Consider the following 22,874-nt stretch of genomic DNA (forward strand, 5'->3'; position numbering starts at 1 on the left):
ACTAAAACTATTCCAGCCAAAGTTACCAATGATCTCTTAATTACCAAGTTCTTTGGTCTTTTCTCATCTTTCTCATTTACAGCATTGTTCCCTCCTTCCAAGAAGATAGGAGATTCAAATCTGTTATGTTCACCCAACAGTGATATAACATGACTTTGATATAAAATCTACATGAAGCCTTCCCTGATCTCAACTCCTAGTGATCCTAAACTATCTTGACTTTACTTTGTATTTATTCTGTATTTAGGTAGATGTTGTTTCTCTTGACAGAATGCAAACTCTGTGAAAGCATCTGTTTCATTTTTTATTTTGTATCCTCCAATGGTACGCACATATGGTACATGTTTATTTAATAAACACCTTTTAGTAGGAAACAAGAAACCATTCAGGAATATTTCCCATGACTAACATGACATACAGCAAACAAGGATAGCCAGCAGCCCACTCTGGAGCAGGTCTCACCTTTGCCCTAGACCCTCACAATAATTCTGTGAGGTGAAGGATTGGGGAGAAAGTGGGTACAAAGCAGGCACAGCAGACATAACTCCATTTTTACCTTTTAGGGCCTAAAGAAAAAACCCTCCAGGAGCCACCACCACCACTTTCCAATGAGAATACCAGCAAAGTCTTTGAGGCAGTTCCCGCAGCTCCCTCTACCACTGCTACGTCCTGTGGTGGAAGAGAGAAGCTTGGTTCTGAGGCAGCCAGGAAAGTGATAGTGCTCTGATGACCACAGAAAGGGAATTCTATCTGCTGCTCAGCAATTAAATTCAACATTTATTAATCACTTACATTTATTAAAGCACTTCTTAGTCCTAGGGAAGACATGATGCTTAGATAAGACACCACCAACTCTCACATGAAGCTTATAATCTTGTGCAGGTAAAACTCATATACAAATAACTAAAATACAAAATAATAACATAATAAATGTGGAATATAATCAAATAAAAACCCTAACAAAAAACACAATATTAAATAAACACAAAACCTATCACTCTAAGATAGCTATAAAAATACTTTCTCACCAAAAAAGAGGAAGAATGATAAATATTCTTAGAGTAAATGATACAATAAACAGGTCAAAACCCAACAAAAATAGTTTTGGAACAAGCGAACCACTTCAACAAGCAATAGTAAAGGCTGAAAATAGGTATACACCATCACATTTCTCCAATGTAGCAGAGAGGAGTTTACCTCCAGATGGAGCTTATGGAATGAATAACAACCCCAGACATCCTCCCTCCACAGCGGACATCTGAAGAAGCACCAAACAGCAGACTAAGTCATTAAAAGTTGCTTGGAGAATGACAGGGAGACAGTGAAGAGAAAATAAGACAACTAAAGAAAGAGGGCTTACAGAACACCCGCCTAAGGTGGCTGATTGCGAAGAAGAAAGAGTGCAAGTAAAAGAGGGCGAGTAGTTGAGAAGTAGGATAAGAATCAGGAAAATGTGCCTTTCTGAAACCAAAGAGAAAGCATAACCTTCCCCCTACTTTCCCCCACCTCCCCAAGAAAAAGGATGATTTACAGTATCAGACGCTTCAGAAAGAAATGCCATCTTCTCCCTAACCAAAGGTGTTAAGTCCTGAAGGCACGGGCTTTCATTTTTGTGTTTATATGCCCAATACCTAGTACACATAGTCAACTATCCTTGTTGAGTAAAGACTGGACCTCAAAGCAGACTGTCTCATTCAGCATTATATTATCTGAATAAAAATTCCTTCTACAATACAACCTACAAGTAGTCATCTTGCCTTTGTTTGAAGACTTCTAATGATGGGGAATCCACTGCTTCCCAAAAGAGTTCACTCCACTTTTGGATAATAATCTTATTAAAAAGAAAAATTTTCCAAACTGCAAGCCTAAATTTGCCTCTTAACAACTTTTTTCACTGAAAAAATGGAGGCAATCTGCAGAGCACTTCCTCGTGGTCTCACATTTACTCAGGTGCCTTCTGGTATTATTGTCTCACAAGAAGAGACTATGCTCCTGGCCAGGGCTAACAAGTGATCTGAAATCATCCCATCTTCCCCAATAGATTACCCCCCTTTATTATTCCCACTCTCTCATTTACCTTTAATCTCTCCCTGTCTATAGACTGCTTTCCTAACGCCTACAAACATGCTTTCCCATTATCAAATGCTGCTCACTTGAACCAACCATCCCCACTCTCATCCTCTCCCCCCCACCCCTTTTGTGACTAAAATCCTGGAGAAGGTTGTCATCAGTGCCTTCACTGCCTTTCCTTTCATTCCCTTCTTTCCTCTTTAGTCTGGATTCCACATCATCATTCAATTCAAACTGTTTTCTTCAAATCTACTGGCTTTTTCTCAAACCTCATCCTTCTCTGCAACCTCTGATACTGTTGATCAGATTCTCCTCCCCGATATTTTCTTCTTTCGAGGTTTACATGACAATGCTCTCTCCTGGCTGGTTCTCCTCCGACCTTTCTGACCACTCCTAATCTCCATGGCCGGATCTTCATCCAGCTTGTGTCTGTTAACCAAAGGTGTCCCTCAAAGCTCTGTCTTGGTCCCTCTTCTCTTCTCACTCTATGCTATTTCACTTGATAATCTCATTAGCTCCCATGGATTCTATCATCTTCTCTATGCAGATGAGTCTCAGATCTACTAATCCAGCCTAACCTCTCCTCCAGCCTCACATCTCCAATGGCCTATTAGAGACCTCAAACTTGATGTCCCATAGACATCTTAAGCTCAACATATCCAAAACTAAACCCCTTATCCTTCTTCCTCAAACACTCCCCTCTTTCTAACTTCCCTATAAATACCAAGGCTCACAACTTAGGTATCATCCTCAACTCCTCACTTTCACCCCACCCACTATTACTATTTGATAAACAGAAATTAAATCAGTAGAACAAACTAAATAAGCACAAACCTGAAATTAGTAAATATAGCATTCCAGCCTTTGATAAACCATTTGATAATAATTTGATAATACAAATTATTGGGGGAAGAATTATATTCTGTAAGAACAGCTGAGAAAACCAGAAAGCAGTTTGGCAGCAACTAGACTTAGAACAGGATATTATACCATATACCATAGTAAGTTCCAAATGCATACACATCATAAATATAAAAGGTAAAATCATGAAATAAAGAAATAGAAGAGAATGGATGAAGTTCTTTTCACAGTTAAGATTATGGGAAACATTTCTTTTTAACCAATCAAGGGATAGTGATGATCAAGAGAGCTAAAATAGGTATTTTTAACTACATAAAATGTAAAAGATTTTACATGAACAAAATCAATTCAGTTAGAATATAAAAAGAAACTGTTGTGGTATGAGGGAATTTACATTAAATTTCTCTGAAAAAAGTCAGTTATCATTTACTGTTTGTGTGATCCTGGTAAGTCCTTTAATCTCTCTAGACCTTAGTTTCCTCATCTATAAAATCAGGGGTTGAACTTGATGACCCCTAATGTCCCTTCCAATGCTAAAGTTATGGTCCTACGATTCCCAGTTACTTAAAACAATTTCATTTCTCTCCTTCCCTTGCCCCTATTTTAGGTCACATCCTGATGTATAGTTCTTTCCTTCAAGTTTTACATTTCCCAGCTCCACTGTCCCCCTAAGTCTTCACTCAATTCTAGGATCATGATCTCTAAAATTCAGTTTTACATTACGACAACTTCTGCCTCAAGGCAGCCAAGAATATATTTAAATACCAATATATTTGGGGGAAGGAGAAGTTTTGCCACAGTCAGTCTTCCTCAAGTTTCTAAAGGGATTCATTTAATTTGGTCCAGGCCCAAGGTAGCAGAGAACTTTCCCAGGGCACCAGCTTTTCCCTCCATTCTACTGTACTCCCTGACCTACTGTACTCCCTGACCGTTTCTGGGAAGCAGAGATGTACACTCCAACACTGAGACACCTATCAAATCAGGAAAAAAACATCTTAACTTCATGATTCAAATTTCCTTTCTCCTACCACAGAAGACCTTTAACAAGAAAATGGGTTGGAGAAACTTGGAAAAGAATATCTATCTTGAGGATTCTGGCTGGTAAAATTCTGGGTAACATAGTTTTTTACAGTACTTCATTAATGATCTATAGTAACAAATTCCATTCAAATATACTTAATTCATACTGTGCTGTCACATATAGATACGAGGAAATATAGCCCCTCCATTTGGAAGGTTTGAAAATTCATGTGAAATGTTCCAATTCTCTAACTCCTTTTCCACACTCGAGGAACTTAATAAAACTTGTGTGACACTAATTTTTTAAACAAAAAATTTTTATGGATTTCCCATTTTAATACTTATTTCTCTTGCAAAAAAAAATTCAAACATAACTCTGCTATAACAAAAAAGGAAAAGAATGAAACAGTGAAGCTTAGGTTCCTCTGTTCAAAGGCAAGCATTAACAAGGTATATGTCATCATCACCACCCTCCAAAATAAAATCAGACTCTTTCTTATCAGGATTTTAACATCAAAAAAGAGAATACAGTATTTGCCTTTTTGTCTATGTTTAAACAAAAAAAGAAAAAGCCTTGGGATTTTTCTTCTGGGGATCAAACTCTATCTGTTCAGATACAAAAAGCCTTTATCTGGATTACCCATAAATTAAAAGTAGCTTACATCCTTCAAAAAGGGCTGATAGGAAAATCTCAAGAAGTTATGCAAAAATAAATTATTTTTTAGGGCTTTATGAAATGGCAGAATATAAAGTCTACTCTCAGTACTAATATGGCTTTATTAGAGGGGAACATGTAATATAATGAATATAAATTTAAAAATCAATACTAAATGTACACGAACATCTGATTAACTTTTACTAACTTCATCTCTCTTTCATTGATAAACTTAACCATCAGCTTTCACTGAAATACAGGCATTCTCACTACTATATTCAAAGCTATTTGCTGATACTTTCAAGGAAAATTTTCAAACAAGTAGCTTCACAGTCCTTGAGAATTAAAATTCCCATAAATGACTCGGAACTTGTATTTCCTTTTTGGCTGAAATCCTAGAAGCACAATGATCCTATGCATGAATAAGGTTCACTACAGTCTTTACCTGAGCATTTTAAAACTACCAAATTTATTGGTGCAATACAATCATCCTGAAGGTTTCCAAGTTAGAGATAGTCTGGCTGGCTTCAAATCTAATCATTAAAAACAACACTCTCTCTACCTATAATGTTCATGTTGCATTGTATCCATAAATATTGAGCAATTTAATTAATTCTTATACAATGCACAGCATCAAGAACCAGTCATACATGACATAATCTTGTAGCTAATCCAAGCCTTTAAAAACCAATGTATACTTTAAAAAATGACAGAGCAAAAAAAGCATCTGCCCTACTTTCCTCTATGGCATTTCCCTGGGATGTTTACCCAATAGTGTATCTTACTAAATTTTTTTAAATAAATTATTATAAATTCAAATATATCACAAAAAGGTAGGCAAATGTAGTACAGAAAGTGAACTGGGTTTGAGAGCAGGAGACTCAGGTTTTAATTCCAGCTCAGCCAGTTTGGGCAAATCATTTCAACTCTATCCTCACCTTTAAAAAGGAGGGGAGATGAAACTGCTAGACCCTAAGGTCTCTTCCAAGCTTTAGTTTCTAAAAGATTCTACAGATTAAATCCAAATACAACCATTCTCTTAATCAGCATATATTATGCACCTACTATTTGCCTACAGTCACACTAATAAAACAATCCCTATTCTTGGCAAGGAGTTCACATTCTAATGAGGAAGAAAGTACATGTAAAAGTATACACAGAATAAATTTTAAGAATACAAATATAAAGTAATTAAATACAAGGTAGCTTGGGAGAAAGGGCACCAACAGCTGGGTAAATGATCAGAAAAGGAGATTTTCTACAGAAAGTAGTACCTGAGCTTCTTAACCATTGTTAACAAGTAGAATACAAAACCAAAAAAAAATCTAATTTTGCAGACAAGAGGCTTGAAACACCTTCTCTCTCAAAAAAAAAAAAATCTAGATGAAAGCCCCAAGTGAACATAACTCCAAATACCTAAGGCGAGTCTCACACAACTACCTACCACTTCAGTAAATACCCATTAACACAAAAATCTGCCAGCTGACTGCCCAGCCCTTAAAAGAATAAAGTACAGTAACTTTTTTCATTTAGCGTAAAACAATCAGGATAAAAAGGAAGCAACCACTTCATTACCCTAAGGAAAACAGAACTGTTCAAATGAAAAGCTAAAGAGGAAGACCGTGAGCAGTGAGGCTTCTTCTAAGATGTATCGAGCTAGTAATATGTGGTAGTCCATACCTGTTTACTGTTGTTTGTGTGCTGCTGCTGGCACCACCACCTGCTACCTTCTGTTCACAAGTTCCAAGTGAAAGAACCATTTAAAAAAATATTCCTAATCATCAGATGCCACCTAAAATTGTCAGGCATCTATGTGCTACAAAATCAGTTACCACCCAGCACTAACCACACCTAACAGTGCTCCTCCCGCAGCACTCCCTGCTGACCGACCCTGCCTTCCACTCAGCAGACTGCTGACTCCCGTGCCTAATTAGCTGTGAAGCATCCATCAGTTAAACAGTAGGCAAAGGCAGGGGAGAGTCAGGAGCACAGTTGGACAGCAACAAGGGACTACAGGAGGAGAAAATGGTGTCAATTGGTAGCAAATAGTCAGGAAAGAAGATATTAACCACAAAGGGGGAAACACAGCTGGAATGTGATTTCATTTGGTACGGTCATAACACAGAGAGATGTGGTAGTTTAATAAATACAGAAAGAAAAAAAAAACCATGCAGGAGGTGCTAAGTTTATGAGACAATGAAGGAATCATTGACTTGACATTCAAACTCCAACTGCAGCCCCAGGGAAGGAACCTAATAAGGTAGAGCAACACCTTTCTACAGGCTTTATTCCTCAAGTTTAATAATTTTGTAAACATAGCATGCAGGGTCTGTGTGAAGAAGATAATATTATCACTACTATGCAGCCTGGTAAACAGCTCCAGGAAACTTGGCAGCTTACCTACCACTGTGACTGTCTGCCTCCTAACAAAATTCAAGAATCCCTCCAGCTTCTGGGATCTACCTGGGTCAGCGGTAATATATGAAGTGAACTCCTGCCCTGATCACTGCAAGCCACAGAAGGGACTCAGTTCTACTTCTCTCAGATGAGCTAGCAGAAACCCGATTCTGCCTCAGCTATGATTTAGTGCTGACAAAACTAAGAAGCTGGTTTCCACAAAAATTAAAAAACTATCTGTAGAGTGGAGGTCCTATATTTGATTCCCAGGTTCACTGCCTACTACATGGGTAATAATTGGTAAATTACTAAACCGCTCAGAACCTCAATTTCAGCATCTTTTAACATGTAGATAATAATGCCTGCCCTGCCTACTTCCAAGGGTTGTAGTGAGGATTAAATGAGATTATATAAATTAAAGTACTGGGAAAACTAGAAAATACTATACCAAAAATGCCTGTAAAAGAAAAAAAAAAACCTTGATATTTTAGCCCATGATATATTTTCATCTTTGATTGTAATTAGGGACAATAATGTTAAATTTCCAAAAGTCAGTTCCCAAGATCATTTAAATAAAGGAATATTCCAGATTTCTTGACTCTAGAATTCAAATAAAGAGTCAAGAACAAACTGAAAACAAATGACTGTTTAGGTAAAAATGCTTATTTTCACTGATTTAAAAACAAAATGTACTGTATGTCCCATCATTAAAAAATAATGTTACTGTTTAAGGTGATTTTTTTTTCTAACTGATCTTAAAATATTTTAGTTGTTTCATTTATAAAAATAATTTTAAAACATGTGGAAAAGCACACACACTTCACTACATGTCTATTTAGAATGCAAATATTACATAAATACATCGTTTTATAAAATGCACATATTTAAGGTCCTATGAGTATGTACTTCCCTTAATCCTTACTCATTTGGTCCTAGTATAGAAAAGAGGTTTAAAGACAAATTCATTTGTAAAACCCTACAGAAAAGAACAGCTGAAGAACATGAGCAGTGTTGCCTCATACAGCTGTAAGGCAGTAGAGAGAAGAATACGTTTATGAAAAGCTTGCTGAGAGATGCAGTTAAGCCAGATAATCCCAAGAGTATTTAAATAGCAAACTGAAAGGAGGAAAATAGACCCCTAAATGGGAAAGACCATTCTCAAGTACTATAACAAACTCCATTAATGACAGTGAAACCACCAGATTTAGGCTAGTATCCTAGCCCCCTGAAGCACCGCCTGAGGAAAAAGATGTAACTGAAAGGAAAACAAAGATGAGAAGAACAGCTAGACCAAACAAGTGTGTGTACACACAGACACACACATAGTCCCTGCTGGAAGCAAGACCATTTTGAGGGTGTTCAGGGGTTCATTTTCAAGATTTATGAAATATAACAAGTGTTTGAGAAACAAATCAAAGGCCTAACTAACATTAAAAAAAGGTAGCTGAAAAGATCTTGGTAACTCCTGAACCACAGGGCTATTTTCCTCTCTCTACAAAATTTTGGTGAAAATAATTTACAAACACATCTTGAGCAAACAATATCCTATAACAGATTACATCTTTACAATCAGTTCTCTACAAATGACTGAGTTGTAGAGAATATACGATCACTTTACTTAGCTTATGGTCTCTAAAAAGTAACTGACTCAGTAGAATCACCTTAAAGGCTCTCCTTCATGATTCCTTGAAAGACACAACAGCAATGTTGTTCCATAGTTTTTCAGTTGTGTCTGACTCTCTGTGACCCCATTTGGTGTTTTCTTGGCAAAGATCTTGGAGTGATTTGCCATCTCCTCATCCAACTCATTTTACATATGAGGAATTGTGGCAAACAGGGTTAACTGACTTCCCCAGGGTCACACAGCTAGTAAATATCTGAGGCCAGATTCGAACCAAGGAAGTTGAGTCTTCATGACTCCAGGCCCAGAACTCTACGCACTATGGCACCACCTAGCTAACAGAGATACCTTGGTTCGAACAACCTCTCTGACATAAAACAAGACATAGGCTCACAAGAGGTGTTTGCTGCTGTCATTTATGGTGTCCAGCACAAATTCTAAATGGAAAAGGATTACTACAAATTTTTTCAGATGCTGTTTTGCAAATTACAATGTACTGAATGCTGAAGTCTCCTAACTTGATTCAAAAATCCCTCAAAAGAATTAAACCTATCTATAAAAGAAAAACCCAGTGGATTAAGAATGCCTCTTGTCCAGACAATATGCAGCTCACAGAGCTGTCCATCAGTACGAACATCTTGTACAGTAGGCAGACAAAGAACTAGGCCCAGAATTGAAGAGGAGGAAATGAGTAGGCTGGAATGCATTTGGGAAACTATGTGGTGCTTTTATGAGCCAAACTGCTCCCTAAAACAAAAGCCCATTTTTTTCCTAACAGTAATATTCCTCTAATGAAACCACAGGAGTATGAATCCTGGGATGCCAATGTGTCTTAAGAATATACATTTCATGTCACCAAAAGGCAATGGGGAAATGCATAATGACAAGATACTGAGGCTGTAGCATACCAACAACAAATGAGTGCACACAAGAAGTGGCATAAAAGATATCCAAGAGATAGATAACTTGCTAGAAAGGAGGTGGGCAGATCATGTAACATGAGAGAAGGTTAAGAGGTGGACAGATTGTGTGCTATCCTGATACTCAAGTAATGTCAACAGACAAGGACAAAGTCCACCAGCATGCTAGGTAGAGAGCCCTTGGTGGAGAATTTACAGGAGGAGATAAACTTGTCCTGCAGGGTGCAAAGGCATGGATGGGTTACTACACAACAGGGGGGAGCACACACAGAAGAAATTCCTTATGAGGAAAAAAAGTTTTTCTCAACAGCCGTTCATTTCTGGATGCTTAGCCAAAAACAAGTTTAACAAACAACATCATACATATTATATAAGTTAAGTAGCCATCAGGAAACTGTGCTATATAACCTAGAAACAGGCTATACAGAGTTTGATTCATACAGAAGTACCATTTAGAAATCACTGATTTTCAAAGAATTAGAATACAATATATACACTTGGTGCCAAAACAAAAATGGACATACGTGAATTTTTCTTCTATGACTTAGAAGGCATTTTAGGATCTTGAAGATAGGTATCTTGGCTTCAATATGACAAATATCAATTATTATCATACTAAAAATGTACAAACAGCTGTTTGAGAGACTGCTGGATAAAAGAGATTTAATTGTAGGTTAATATTTTAACTATAGCTCTTTATATATCCCTGTATTAAAAAAGAAATACATCAAAGATCCCAAAGTGTCTGTCATCACAGACAATATTCCATAAGCCTAGGTGTAGAGGCCTTAGGTCCTACAGGCCTTACTTTCAAAAGATCATCTTTTTTAATTAGCATCTTCTGAAGTTAAAAAGCGAACCCCAACTGAAAAAAAAAGTGATTAGAACATGTGAGGGTTTCAATTGAGGTTATAGGAAACCAAAAATCACAAAAAGAATAAAGATTTTTGTTACGTACCGGAGAGGAATCACTATGAAAATTTTCCTTTACCTTTTAAAATAAAGTTTGATATGAAGAAAGTCATAGATTTTTAGAGCTGAAAAAATCTGAGAAGTCACCTATTCCAACTTCCTCTCTTTGCAGAGGAGGCTACTGTGAACAGAGAGCTGAGATGACTTACCCCTGGTCCCACAGTGACCTGCTCTTTGCAATATTAGAGGACTTGTCCCCTTATTATTTCAGTATCTGGAGAAAAAAAGACTGGAAAACATCAAGTATGTAAAATATTTAAAATGGGACAGTGATCAACAGTTTTCTACCTTTATTAAAAAAACAAAACAAAACAAAACAAGAAATGAGAATTGTTATAAGGAAAAGTTTAAGGAGATTGTAGAATACCTTTACTTGAGGACCTTTAAGAATAAGGTTATGGACTTTCTCAAAGAGAAAGGATATGCTTGTTCAGTGAAATTATGACTAGTGCATAGTGTGGTGAATAGTTTTGTTAATTAAATCTTATAATACTCTTCTTCCTGTAATAGGTCTAAGTTTAGGACAAAAGAAAGTTTTGCATATGGAACTAATTTAATTATTAATTAATCAGTCGATATGAAAATTCTATACAAATAGTAGATTACTAAGGCTCATTATTTAAGCAGTGGTATAGGTTGATAAGAAATTCTGGATTACATGCTGAATACATGATGATTACTGAAACAAACTAACTAGAATGTTTGCCCTGGTTTAAGTACTCCTGGTGACAAAGAACTGCAGTGAACTAGAAAAATCTCCTGAGGTCACCCACAGAATCCCAGAATTTAAGAGATTCTAAAGCAGCCTATACAGAAAAAAAAGGGGGGGGTGAAATATGACTGAATTTAGATTAATTTTTTAAACTATGCCAAAAATTTTTGCTTTTATACATATAAATAATTTTCTTCAATACTATAAATATAAATAGCTCAGATAATCATTATAGCACTGATACTAAAATACATGAATTAATTCTCAAAAGGACAAAAATAATTTTCAACTCCATTGTCTCTGAGCTAGACACAAAGAGGAATCCGGACTTGTTAGCACAACTGGTTTAAAGCACTGGCCAAAGTTGTGAATTTGGTAACTAGACTAGAGAAACCATCCCATAGATCACACCCCTATTATTACCCAACTGTTTTGGAAATGTGCAGTTAGGGTAACTATGAACTGCTCAGTTCAGAACTTATCACGAGGGGCAGCTAGGTGGTGCAGTGGATAAAGCACCTGCCCTGGAATCAGGAGGACCTGTGTTCAAATCCAGCCTCAGACACATGATACTCACTAGCTGTGTGACCTTGGGCAAGTCACTTAACTCCAATTGCCTCACCAAAAAAAAACCAAAACAACTTATCATGACTATGGAAAAAACAACTAAAATCACCTGTCCTACAGACAAAGGATAAGTAGTAGCTCAGTATAGGAGAAACAGAAAATGAGACAAATGCTTTATTATTTTCAATTCAAACATAAGAACTGTCATACTGGATCATACCTGTGATCTATTCAGTTTTGGGGTCTGTTTCTAACAATGGCAACAAAGAAACATGAAAGGGGATGGTTCTCTCTGAGATCACGGCCATATTCCAAAACATCCCAGTTTGTTTTAATAATCATCATGTATTCAGCATGTTAATCAAAATTTCATATCAACCTACACCACCACTTAAATAATGAGCCTTAATCATCCACTATTCGTATAAAATTTTCATATCAAGTGGCTGATAATAATTGAATTAGTTCCACACGAAAAACTTTCTTTTGTCCTAAACTTAGATCTATCACAGGAAGAAGAATATTACAAGAGTTAATGAACAAAACTATTCACCACTCTACACACTAGTCATAATTTCACTGAGAAAACATACCCTTCACTCAGTTTTCTTTGTTAGAACCAGAATCTGAAACATTTTAAATTGGCTAGTTTAGAAAAGCCCTTCCATCACCTTGATCACTTTTGTCACCTTTCTCTGGACATCTTTTTTTAGATACAGAAACCAGATAGAATATTTTGATTAGGTTTCTAATTTCTGGCGTCAGAATTCCAGGGCATATGTTCTAAGAAGGATCCCACATTAAAACATCAGAGGAAAAACACTGAGTAAATACACATTTAAAGCAGTCATGTTACAATCTAGGTATTTTTTACTTACTGCCTATTCCTTCACTTCATTTAGAGTTGAAAGGGACCTTAGAATTCACTCTAGTTCAACTGCATTTTGCAGATGAGAAAATGAAGGCTCACTTCAATTCACCAACCATTAATTAAGCACCTGTTATTAAGATAACACCATGATCTGGTGGAATGAGCCCGAGTCAGGAAGACCTAAGATCAAGTGCTACCTCTGACAAGTGCTGGTTTTATGACCCTAGACAAGTCACTTAAACCCAGGTAAGACTATAAATTGCCAAAGTTGCCACTCTGCACATAGGGAGTTTGTTTCCTACTCCAAAGAAATCACACATCTAGGAAAAAAACAAAGAGGTATTTCCCAAATCACAAACATAGAAACATTACAAACAATACTTCTCCACATACTGCCTCATAGTTCCTAAAACCTAAAAGGTCACTCTTGAATCTCTGTACACACAGCCTCTCTTTCACATCCATCCCCTTCTTTTTACTCCACACCTGCCCCCATCCTAGGTCAGCCCCTCATTACCTCTTCCCTGAAGCCTTGTGGTAGGTCTCCCTACCAGCAGTCTCTTCCCTTCTCCAATCCATCCTTCAAACTAGAGCCAAAATAAATCTTCTGGACTGATCACATTTATTCCCCTGCAGCATCTGTGGCTCCTGAATGCCTACAAGATTAAACAAATAAAAGCCTCTTTAGCCTAACATACAAGACTCACTACCATCTATCCCTCCCCAAATCCGTTCCCTAGTACCTTTTCAAAGTTTGCACTACTTATCCTCCAAATGTGGCCTCCTTTTCCACCTCGGCATTTGCACCCTCTGTTTCACCCTCTCTAAGTCAGCAAGACTGTCCTCCACATTTCCATCTGATCAGTTCCACAAACATTATTAAGTACCTCCTCTAAAAAGCACCTACTTTGCTAAACACTAAAAAAAAAAAAAAAAAAAAATAGAAAGTTTAAATAAGCCATGATGAGCTTATTTAAATAAGCCATGATGGGTTTTTCCATCAAGGCCCAGCTCACCTACCCCATTTCACAAAGCATTCCCCAAAAAGCCTACATAAAATTTATCGGGAGATTTGTAATGTTTCTATGGGACAAATCTCTCATCTTTGTTTGATTTCTCTTATGGGCCAGAAATATATGGTACAGTGCAGAACAGGATGGACTATGATGAAAGGAGGCCAGAATTCAAAGTCTACCTCTCTAACAATGAGTAAATCACTGATCTTAGGAACTCAGTTTACTCAACTGTAAAATAGGGACACAACTACTTGACTATTTACTTCACAAGCGTGTAGTGAGGAAACCCCAGCAAACTTAGTGTATTATTATTAACTGTATTCTGAATTGTATTCTAGTCATTTGAGTAAGTTATTTCACTAACTTGTACACATTTTTGCCCACCTTTGTGTTCTCTAAAGCCCAGCTCAGCATCTTACAAGAGGCAAGATACTTAAATATTTACCCAACTGAAAGACTTTGGAATAACAATGGCAGACTCAGGATCACAGTGGCTGATTTAAAATTCTGCTCTTGAAATAATTTAATTCAACTAACACTTATTAATTAAGGGAGCTCCACAACCGGCTAGTATCTCATAAATCAATAAGCATTCTGTGCTAATGTATTTGTATCTGGCCCATTTCATGCTAACATTTCCTGTCACCCATTGTTCATGTCAGGGCCTAATCTGCCTCCTGGAACCTTCATTCTTTCAAAACAAATCATTTAGCAGTTCACCTCATCTAATTCAACATCACTGGTGCTAAAAGATGACATTTAAAAATTAAGAGCAAAACTAATACAGGTGAACAGGATTTCAGTCAAGTCCACACAGAACAGAGATTCTTCACCTTTCTCCTGTATTGGACCCCTTCAGCCCAATCTGGTGAAGCCCATGGAGCTCTTCTCCACGTTTTTAATCATGTTTTTAAATGAATAAAATTAAATATCTAATATTACAAAGGAAACTAATTATACTAAAAGACAGTTATCAAAATATAAAACAATCACAAATTCACAGACCTCTACGATAAGACCTCTGACAAAGAGGAAGAAAGAAAATATTCATTTTTAAAAATAAACCAGATTTCCTAAAAATCATCACAAGATTCTAGATTCAAAGCACGAAGGCCCTTAACAGTTATCTAATCCAACCCCCTCATCTTACAGCTAAGAAACCTGAAGCCCAGAGATGTTAACTGACTGGCTCAAAGTCCTACACATAGTAAATAAAGGAGCCAGGATGCAAATCTTGGTCCTCTGGTTCCAAATAGCAGGTGCTCTTTCCAGGAAGCAACAGTTTTCTTTGAAGACCAGATTATAGTATTTTAAAGTTAGACGGAATCTTAGAAACAGATCAAAGAATCTCAGAGTTAACAGATCACAAAAAAGTCAATAAGCCTAAGCCTCTATAAAATTTCATACAAGTAGGAATACAGCCTTTGCATGAGACCCTCTGGGAAAGGCACTCACTTTCCTTGAGGCAGACCATTCCACTTGAGGATAGCTCTAATTGTTAGCACGGTTTTTCCATAGAGAAAATCTAAATCTCTCTCTCTCTGCATCTTCACCCACTGCTCCAAGTTATGCTTCCTGGGACCAAATGGACCATATCTAATCTCTTTTACACGACACAATCCCTTGAGATAACTGAACACTGCTATCCTGTACCTCACTCCCCCACAGCCTTTTCTTCTCCAGGCTAAACATCCACAATTCCTTCCACCAGTCCTCCAGTGCGATACCCTCCAGTTCCTTCACCATCCTGGATAACCTCTTTTGGCCTTCTGGTTCTCAAAGATAAGAGACAGTGTTTTATGGTGGACAACACAATGAACTTGGATCCAGAAAAACCTGACATTCCATACATATTTGAACCCTGCCTTCAAAGTCCACATTCCCTTTGAAGCAGGGATTTAAATGTTTGTCTCCAAGCTCTAGAAATCAGGACCACTGGAGCTGGAAGGGATCTCAGAGGTCTAGTCCAATCACCTCATTTTTACAGATGTGGAGTCTGAGAATCAGTGAAGTTGTGACATTAATCATTTGACCCTGAATAAATCACTTAAGCTCTAGGACAGCATTTAAGGAAATTGCGAAATGGGGATATTCCTTAATAGGTTTGCTGTGACAAAAAGCCTAAATCAAAACCGAAGTCTAAAGCTTGGAATACAAGATGCCTTCTAAGTGCTCATCCAAACTCTCTGCTCCAACACTTCCAGTAAAAGGTGACTCACTACTTCCTAAAGCATTGCTCCCAATCTCACTTTGGGAGTAGAGAGAGATGTGTGTACAGCCTGAAGTTCTGGATTATCATTATTACTGTTAATAACAACAGCTAACATTTACATAGCCTCTTACATATTATCTGATTTGAGCCTTACAATAATCTTGGGAAGCAGATGCCATTACTGCCTCCATTTTACAGACGAGGAAACTGAGGCAGATAGGGGTTAAGTAATTTGCCCAGGGTCACGGGGCAGCTAGGATCTGAAGCAAGATTAAAACTCAGTTCTTCCTGAGGTCCAACATTTTCTCCGAACGCTTCGGCTGTTTCTGTGGCCAGGTGGTCCTTTCATGGCAAGACTGCCCGAACGTTTACTAAAATAATCCCGCCCCCCAGTACAATGAGCATTCTGGATTTCAAACCAACCTAGAACCCGGGTTCACATCCTAGCTCTAGTATTTTACTACCTGTGTCACCTTGGGCAAGGCCCTTATCCTTTCTAAGGGCTCTGCCTCTTTCGCTGGAAAAGCGAGTGAATCAATGAGCATTTAAGTGCCAACTACATGCCAGGTAAGCACAGTGGATCTAAAGAAAAGCAAGGCAGTCCCTGGCCTCGAGCAAACAGGACGGGTCAGGGCTCTTAGGTCGAGGGGTCTCAGCTCCTCCTTGAGAAGGGAGGGCGGCCCCGGCATGGGAGGCAGCCAGGAGGCCGGCGACCCTGAATGGCCGCGGGGACGGAGAGGACGGACCCTCGCTACTCCCTGATTCCAGTCAAGAGAGCGGGGTTCAGATGCGGGCTGTCACCCACAAGCTGGGTGACCTTGGTCCAGCCCCCCTCTCTGGGCCTCAGTTTCCCCGCTTGTAAAGCACCGAGGTCGGGCCGGTCGGTGGTCTCCTGCTCGGCAGAGGACGCTCACGGGGCCCGCGGGCTCGGGGGTCGCACTTTCCGGGCAGGGGGTGGGAAGAACCGGGCAGGGTCCGGGGAGGGGCCGGCCCGGCTCCTCCGCCCCCTGGCGCAGGCTCGGCCTGGGGGGCGGGGCCGGGGGCGCCTCGGGCCGGTCCCCGGGGGAGGGGCAGGGGGAGCCGGGCAGATGACTGCGGCGTTACCTCCGAGTCCCGGGCGAACGCGCTCCCCGCCGGCTCCGGCTTCGGTTCCGGCTCCAGGAACTCCGGTCCCTCATGACGGACGCCGGGGACGAGCGCCACTGCGCCTGCGCTGCCTTTCACCTGGGGGGGGGAAAGGGACCAGCCGGGGGGCAGGTCCACCTGGGAGTCACGTGGTGGACGTCACGTGGCCGCAGACCGGAGGCGGGGACAGCGCCGGGTCCAAGGCAACAGCTTGCCCACTCAAGCCTGAAGGGGCGTGTCCCCTGGCATGCGCAGACTTCTTCTGAAGGGGCGCTGCTGGCTTGGAGAGAAGTGATCGATGTTTCCTTCCCCCACCCACCCCTCCATCCAATCACTGTGCTCCTGCTGCGGGTGACCTGGCGGGGCCGCCTGGCGTGACCGAGGCACGTCTCTGCCCTCCGCTGCCCGGCGTCACGCAGTCTGAAAAAACTCTCAAAGCCGCTTGGCCAACCTTCCAGCCCGCGCCGCCAGGGGGCGCCGCAGAGCTCCGAGCTTCCCAGCAGGGGGTCGGGAGGCTCCAGCTGAATCCCGCGCGTAAAGCACCCCCGCAGACCCGCCAGCGCTAGTGGGCTGTGTGGTTGTGTCCTGTGAATGCTCCTCCCTGTGTACAGGCGGGGAACCACCTAGGCAGAGCCTACTGTGTGCCAGCCACTCTGCAGAGATTATCCCTTTGGAGCCTCACAGCAGCCCTGGGAGGTGGGTGCTGTTGTTAACCCCATTTTACTGGTGAGGAAACTGAGGAAGGCGAAGACGAAATGACTTGCCCAGGGTCACAACTAGCAAAGTTGAAGCAGGATTTAACTCGGGTCTTCCTGACTCCGGGCTTAGCGCTGCCTGCTTCCTCCACGAGTTCTTTTAACACCAGTGGTGTCAAACGCACTAGACAAGGGGCCACCAACAGGTACATAAGGACCCCTCCCCCCCGTGGGGTCATCCTGACTTAGTTTTAAAATATAACATTTTCTATGCCTTAGTGTGTTTACATTTACTTTGTCTTCCCACTACACTTTCATCTGGGTCCCAGCACCCAGCAGAGTGGTGGGTCTCACACCTCTGCCTTACACCACCCTCCCCTACCCTACACCTGAGTCCAGTGGCTCTGGCCCAGGGGTCGCTGCTCGAAGAAGACCCTCCCTCTCTTGTCTTTGGGCATTTTCTCTGGCTGTCCCCCGCCCCTGGAGGGCTCTCCCTCCCCATCTCTGCCTTTCAAGCCCCTGCTAAAATCTCACCTTCTGTAGGTGAGATGCCTTCCCCAACCCTTCTTAATTCCAGTGCCTTCCTTCTTAATTATCTCCCATCTGCCCTATCTACAGCTTGTTTGTGCAGATTTGTATGTTGTCTGCCCCATTGGACTGTGAGCTTCTCCAGAGCAGGGACTGGCTTACCTTTCTTTGTATTCCCAGCACTTAGCACAGTTTCTGGCACCTAGTTGGTGTTAAATAAATGTTTATTCACTAACTGACCAAGACTAAATGAACGAGCACTTGCTGACAGCTGGGATCACCATGAATGTGGCCTGCTGCCTCCGCAGAGGTCGTACCAGTAACTTCACAAATTAGGTCCTCAAACCGCTCTGGGCTGTTTTCCCTCCATAGAATGTAAGGTCCTTGAGGACAGGGCTGCTTAGTGTTTACATCCCCTCCACCCAGCACAGTGCCTTAAGTCAGATTTAGTGTTTGGAACTTTTAACTTGTTCCCTATTAAATAACTTATTAATGGACTTTGTCCCACAGCTAGTGTGTTCAGAACTCTTTGGATTTGACTCTGTCATCTAACTTGGTGGTTATCCCTTTCAGCGCCATATCATGTCACTGAACTCCAAATCTTGCACTATTAGTCAATCAATCAATATTTATTAAGTGTCTACTATGTGCCAAGCAGTGTGCCAGTCACTGGGGAGGCAGAAAGAGGCAAAAGAACAGTCCCTGCCCTCAAGGACACTACATTGTAATGGAAGGAGACAACAAGCAAACAAACATGTAAAACAAACTCTCTTCCTCTCTCTCTGACTGTGTGTGTGTGTGTGTGTGTGTGTGTATATATGTATGTAGATGTGTATGTAGATATATATGTAGATAGACATAGATATATGTAGATACACACACATATGTGTGATAAACAGGAAATAATTAACAGAGGAAGGCACTAGAATTAAGAGAGGTTGGGAAAAGCTTTCTGTGGTAGGTGGGAATTTAGTTGGGACTTAAAGGAAGCCAGGGAGGTCAGTAGTGGGAGTGGAGGAGGGAGGGTGTTCCAGGCATGGGGAGCAACAGAGAGAATGCCGGGTGACTGCTGCCCTGATGGAGCTCAAAGTCTAGTAAGAGGGATGCAACACATAAACAAATAACTATGATGCTGAATATTACAGGATAAAGACCTTGGATACAATGTATTTGAGGTTTAGGGAGGAAACGGTTTATAGCAACTTTGTGCTTTGGGTTAGGAGACCCAGTTAGGCTTCATGGAACATTTTAAAAATTGGGTAGAAATTCAGCAAGTGAAAAGGGAAAGAAAGGAGATATGCAGACGGATATACAGACAAAAGGACAGATGAATGGATGAGGAATGGATAAATTGGTCATTAAGCGCTTCCTAAGCACGAGGTGGGGGGGGGGGGGGAGGAGGAGCTAGGTGGCCAAAGTGGATAGAGCACCAGGATTGGAATCAGGTAGACCTGAGCTCCAATGTGACCTCAGACATTTAGTAGCTGGGTGACCCTGAACCTTGTTTGCCTCATTTCCTCATCTGTAAAATGAGCTGGAGAAGGAAATGGCAAATCACAGCGGTATCTTTGCCAAGAAAACTCCAGATGGGGTCACAAAGAATTGGACAACAACAACCAAGACTGTTTTGGGGGGGGGGGCGAATGGAAGTGGGAAGAGCTATCCAGAGACTCTGAAGTAATCTATGCAGACTGTAATGAAGGCCTGTATTAGGGAAGGGGCAGTAGGAATGGTGAGGAGGAGACAGATGCCAGAGATATTGTGGAGGTAAAATTAGGATTCTTGTTTGATCTCCCTGACTTCCAAGCATAGCTGAAGGCATGATAAATCCTGCTGATTTCACCCACTATGAATGTGCAAGGCATAAGTTCACTCGGGCCCTAAATGTTGCTCAACAATTCTCCTATTCTCTTAACCTCATTTCTCAACTCAATTTTTCCAAAACTTGCTTTCTTTCCGTAAGTCACTAACTACACCCTGGTCCTACGTGCTTATTGGAGATGAGTCAGGCCCTTACTTCATGGACAAACTGAGATGTCTTTCTCAGCTCCCTCAGCTCTCCTCCAATCCTCAAAAACAAAGCTGATTCTCTGCTGAAGGGCCAAAGCCAGCCTGGCCAGTAAACTAAGAATGCTTTTTACATTTTAAAATGCAAATCTCTTGTCTACTCTGGATAGACTTAGAGCTCGAAGGGACTTTAGAGGTCATTCAATCCACTGGTATCAAACTCAAACAGAAATGGATTTCTCTGGGCCCCATGTTGACTTAGAATAACACAAATGATCATTCTCTATATTGTATTGTATTTTTATTTATTTTTAAATATTTTCCAATTACATTTTAATCTGCTTCAGCTCCTCTGGAGTGGGCATTAAGCTAAATTTGTTTCTTTGCAGCTTCTATCCCCTGCTCCTAATTTTGCCTTCTGGGGCCAAGCAGTGCAAATCTAATCACTCTTTCTCATTAAATGATTGAAGAGGGTTATTAGGTCTCCCACCAAGGCTTTTCTTCTCCAGGCTGTTATATGCAAATACATTGGAAACCTGAAGAGAAGAGGACAACTTCTAAGAAAAATACAAAATACTAAAGTTGATACAGCAAGAAGGAACAGATTGAATAAGTAAGCCAACAACAAAGATGAAAAAAGAAAAGTTATTAAAGCGCTTCTCCTCCTCCTCCTCCTCCCTCTCTTCCTCCTCATGTATTGGGACCTGATGGATTTACTAGAGAATTTTCCTAACAATAATTCCTTATGGATTAAATTGTTTCTAAACAAAGAAAAAGATGATGTGACCCAAATTATTGTATGAAGCAAATATCGTCTTGATATTAAAACCTAAAAGATAATTCTTTAAAAAAAAAGTATAGGCTAATTTCATTCATGAATTGAAAAAGTGACCATCTGACCATGTATGCCCCTCCCATCTTAGGTTGCCCTTGCCTCTACCAGGATCTCCTATGTCCTTTGGGAAGAGGGTGGCCTGATGAACATTTTCACACCTAGGCATACCCTTCACATCCCAGTGATTTTGATTATCTTCCAAACCCAATTCCCCACTCCCACCCCCATCACTTGATACCTTATTCCTGTCCTCCTCAACCCTCCCACCTCTGAGCTTCAACCAAATACCATTAAAACCTTTCACCGTGCCCTCTGGAATGTTTGTTCCATAGATATCAAACTTTTCTTTGTCTTGATCTTTTCCTATTCTACTCCTTCCATCTTCTAGCTATTACTGAAACCTGGCTCCCCCATGATAACAGCCTCCATGGCCACCCTTTCTCCTTGGCTCACTGGTTGAGGTGGGGGAGTTGGAATACTTCTTGCTCTCCATTGCCACTTTTAGATTTTCTGCCTACCTCCATCACTCAATAACCTCTCTTCCTTTGAGGTTCATACTATTCATATCTACCACCAAACAAAATCCTAGTAGCTGTTGTCTACAGACCTCCAGGCCATCCACTTTCCTCAAAGAATTCAGTACGCTCTTCACAACTGTTCTCTCCTCCCCAACTCCTGCGTTCATACATATTTTAATATACATATTGACTCTCCCTCAAACTCCCTAATCACTCAGTCAAGTGTTCTTCAGGGTTTCATCCTGGACTCTCTTCTCTCCTCCCTTTGATACTACTTCTTTTGGTGATCACATTAACTCCCTTCTCTAGACTAGTGATTATCGAACTACTCCAGTCTCTCTACTGACTTCCAATCTCACATCTTCAACTGCCTTTCGGGACATCAAAAACTGTGCACCACTTAAACTAAACATGCTCAAAACAGAACTCATTGTCTTTCCCTCTAAATCCTCCCCTTCTCTCACCTTCCCAGGTTACTGTCAAAGGCAACCCTACCCTCCTACTCCCATCAGCTTGAAATGTAGCCTTTATCCTCAACTCCTGCACATCCAATTTTATGCCTAGGCTTGTTGACTCAACTTCTGCAACATCTCATATATGCCCCTCTTCTCTCCTCTGACACTGCCACCACTCCAGTGCATGCCCTCATCACCTCGTGCCTGGACTGTTGCCTTCTCGTGGGTCCGCCTTCCTCAACTCTCTCCTCACTCTGATCTATCCTCCATTTAGCCACCAAAGAGAGTTTCCTAAAGCACAAGAATAACCATGTCACTCCCCCACTCAATAAACTCCAGTGGCTCCCTATTGCTTCCAGGATCAAATACAAAATGCTCTCTTGGGCATTCAAAACTGTTTATAACCTAGTCCCTTCCTATTTTTCCAGTCTTCACACACCTTAGTTCCCTCCACGTCCTCTTCCATTCAGAGACACTAGGCTCTTGGCAATTCCATGAACAGGGCATTCCATCTCTTGGCTCCGGCCATTCTCTTGGGCTGTTCTCTATGCCTGAAATGTTCTTCCACCTCAACTCCACCTTCTGACTTCCCTTTAAGTCTCAACTAAAATCCCATCTTCTACAGAAAGCCTTTCCTATCCCTTCTTAATTCATGTGCCTTCCCTCTGTTAATTATTTCCTATAGGGCTTGATTTGTATAGATTTGTTTGTATGCTGCCTCCGCCATTAGACTGTCAGCTCTCTGAAGACAGGAACTGTTTTTTGCCCCTTTTTCATCCTCCTTTATGTTTCATCCAGTTGCTATTCACTGGGACAC

The 22,874-nt window shown here is 40.7% G+C and overlaps 1 protein-coding gene across 5 annotated transcripts in view; it reads right to left on the minus strand.

Moving 5' to 3' along the window:
- The window catches only part of MARCH8 (membrane associated ring-CH-type finger 8), a 119,246-nt gene extending 102,156 nt beyond the window's left edge, over positions 1–17,090 (minus strand). For 3 of the 5 annotated variants that reach the window (XR_003567726.1, XM_027846333.1, XM_027846329.1), the window contains exon 1: positions 16,999–17,090. The gene's annotated coding sequence lies outside the window, so the exon portion shown is untranslated. Of the gene's footprint in view, positions 1–6,286; positions 6,344–13,183; positions 13,323–16,998 lie in introns of those variants that run through there. The other 2 variants (XM_027846331.1, XM_027846332.1) reach the window with 2 other exon arrangements.
- Positions 17,091–22,874: the final 5,784 nt, after the last annotated feature.

This window comes from Vombatus ursinus, unplaced genomic scaffold, assembly GCF_900497805.2.
Source record: "Vombatus ursinus unplaced genomic scaffold, bare-nosed wombat genome assembly UNPS02015129.1, whole genome shotgun sequence".
Taxonomy (NCBI): domain Eukaryota; kingdom Metazoa; phylum Chordata; class Mammalia; order Diprotodontia; family Vombatidae; genus Vombatus; species Vombatus ursinus.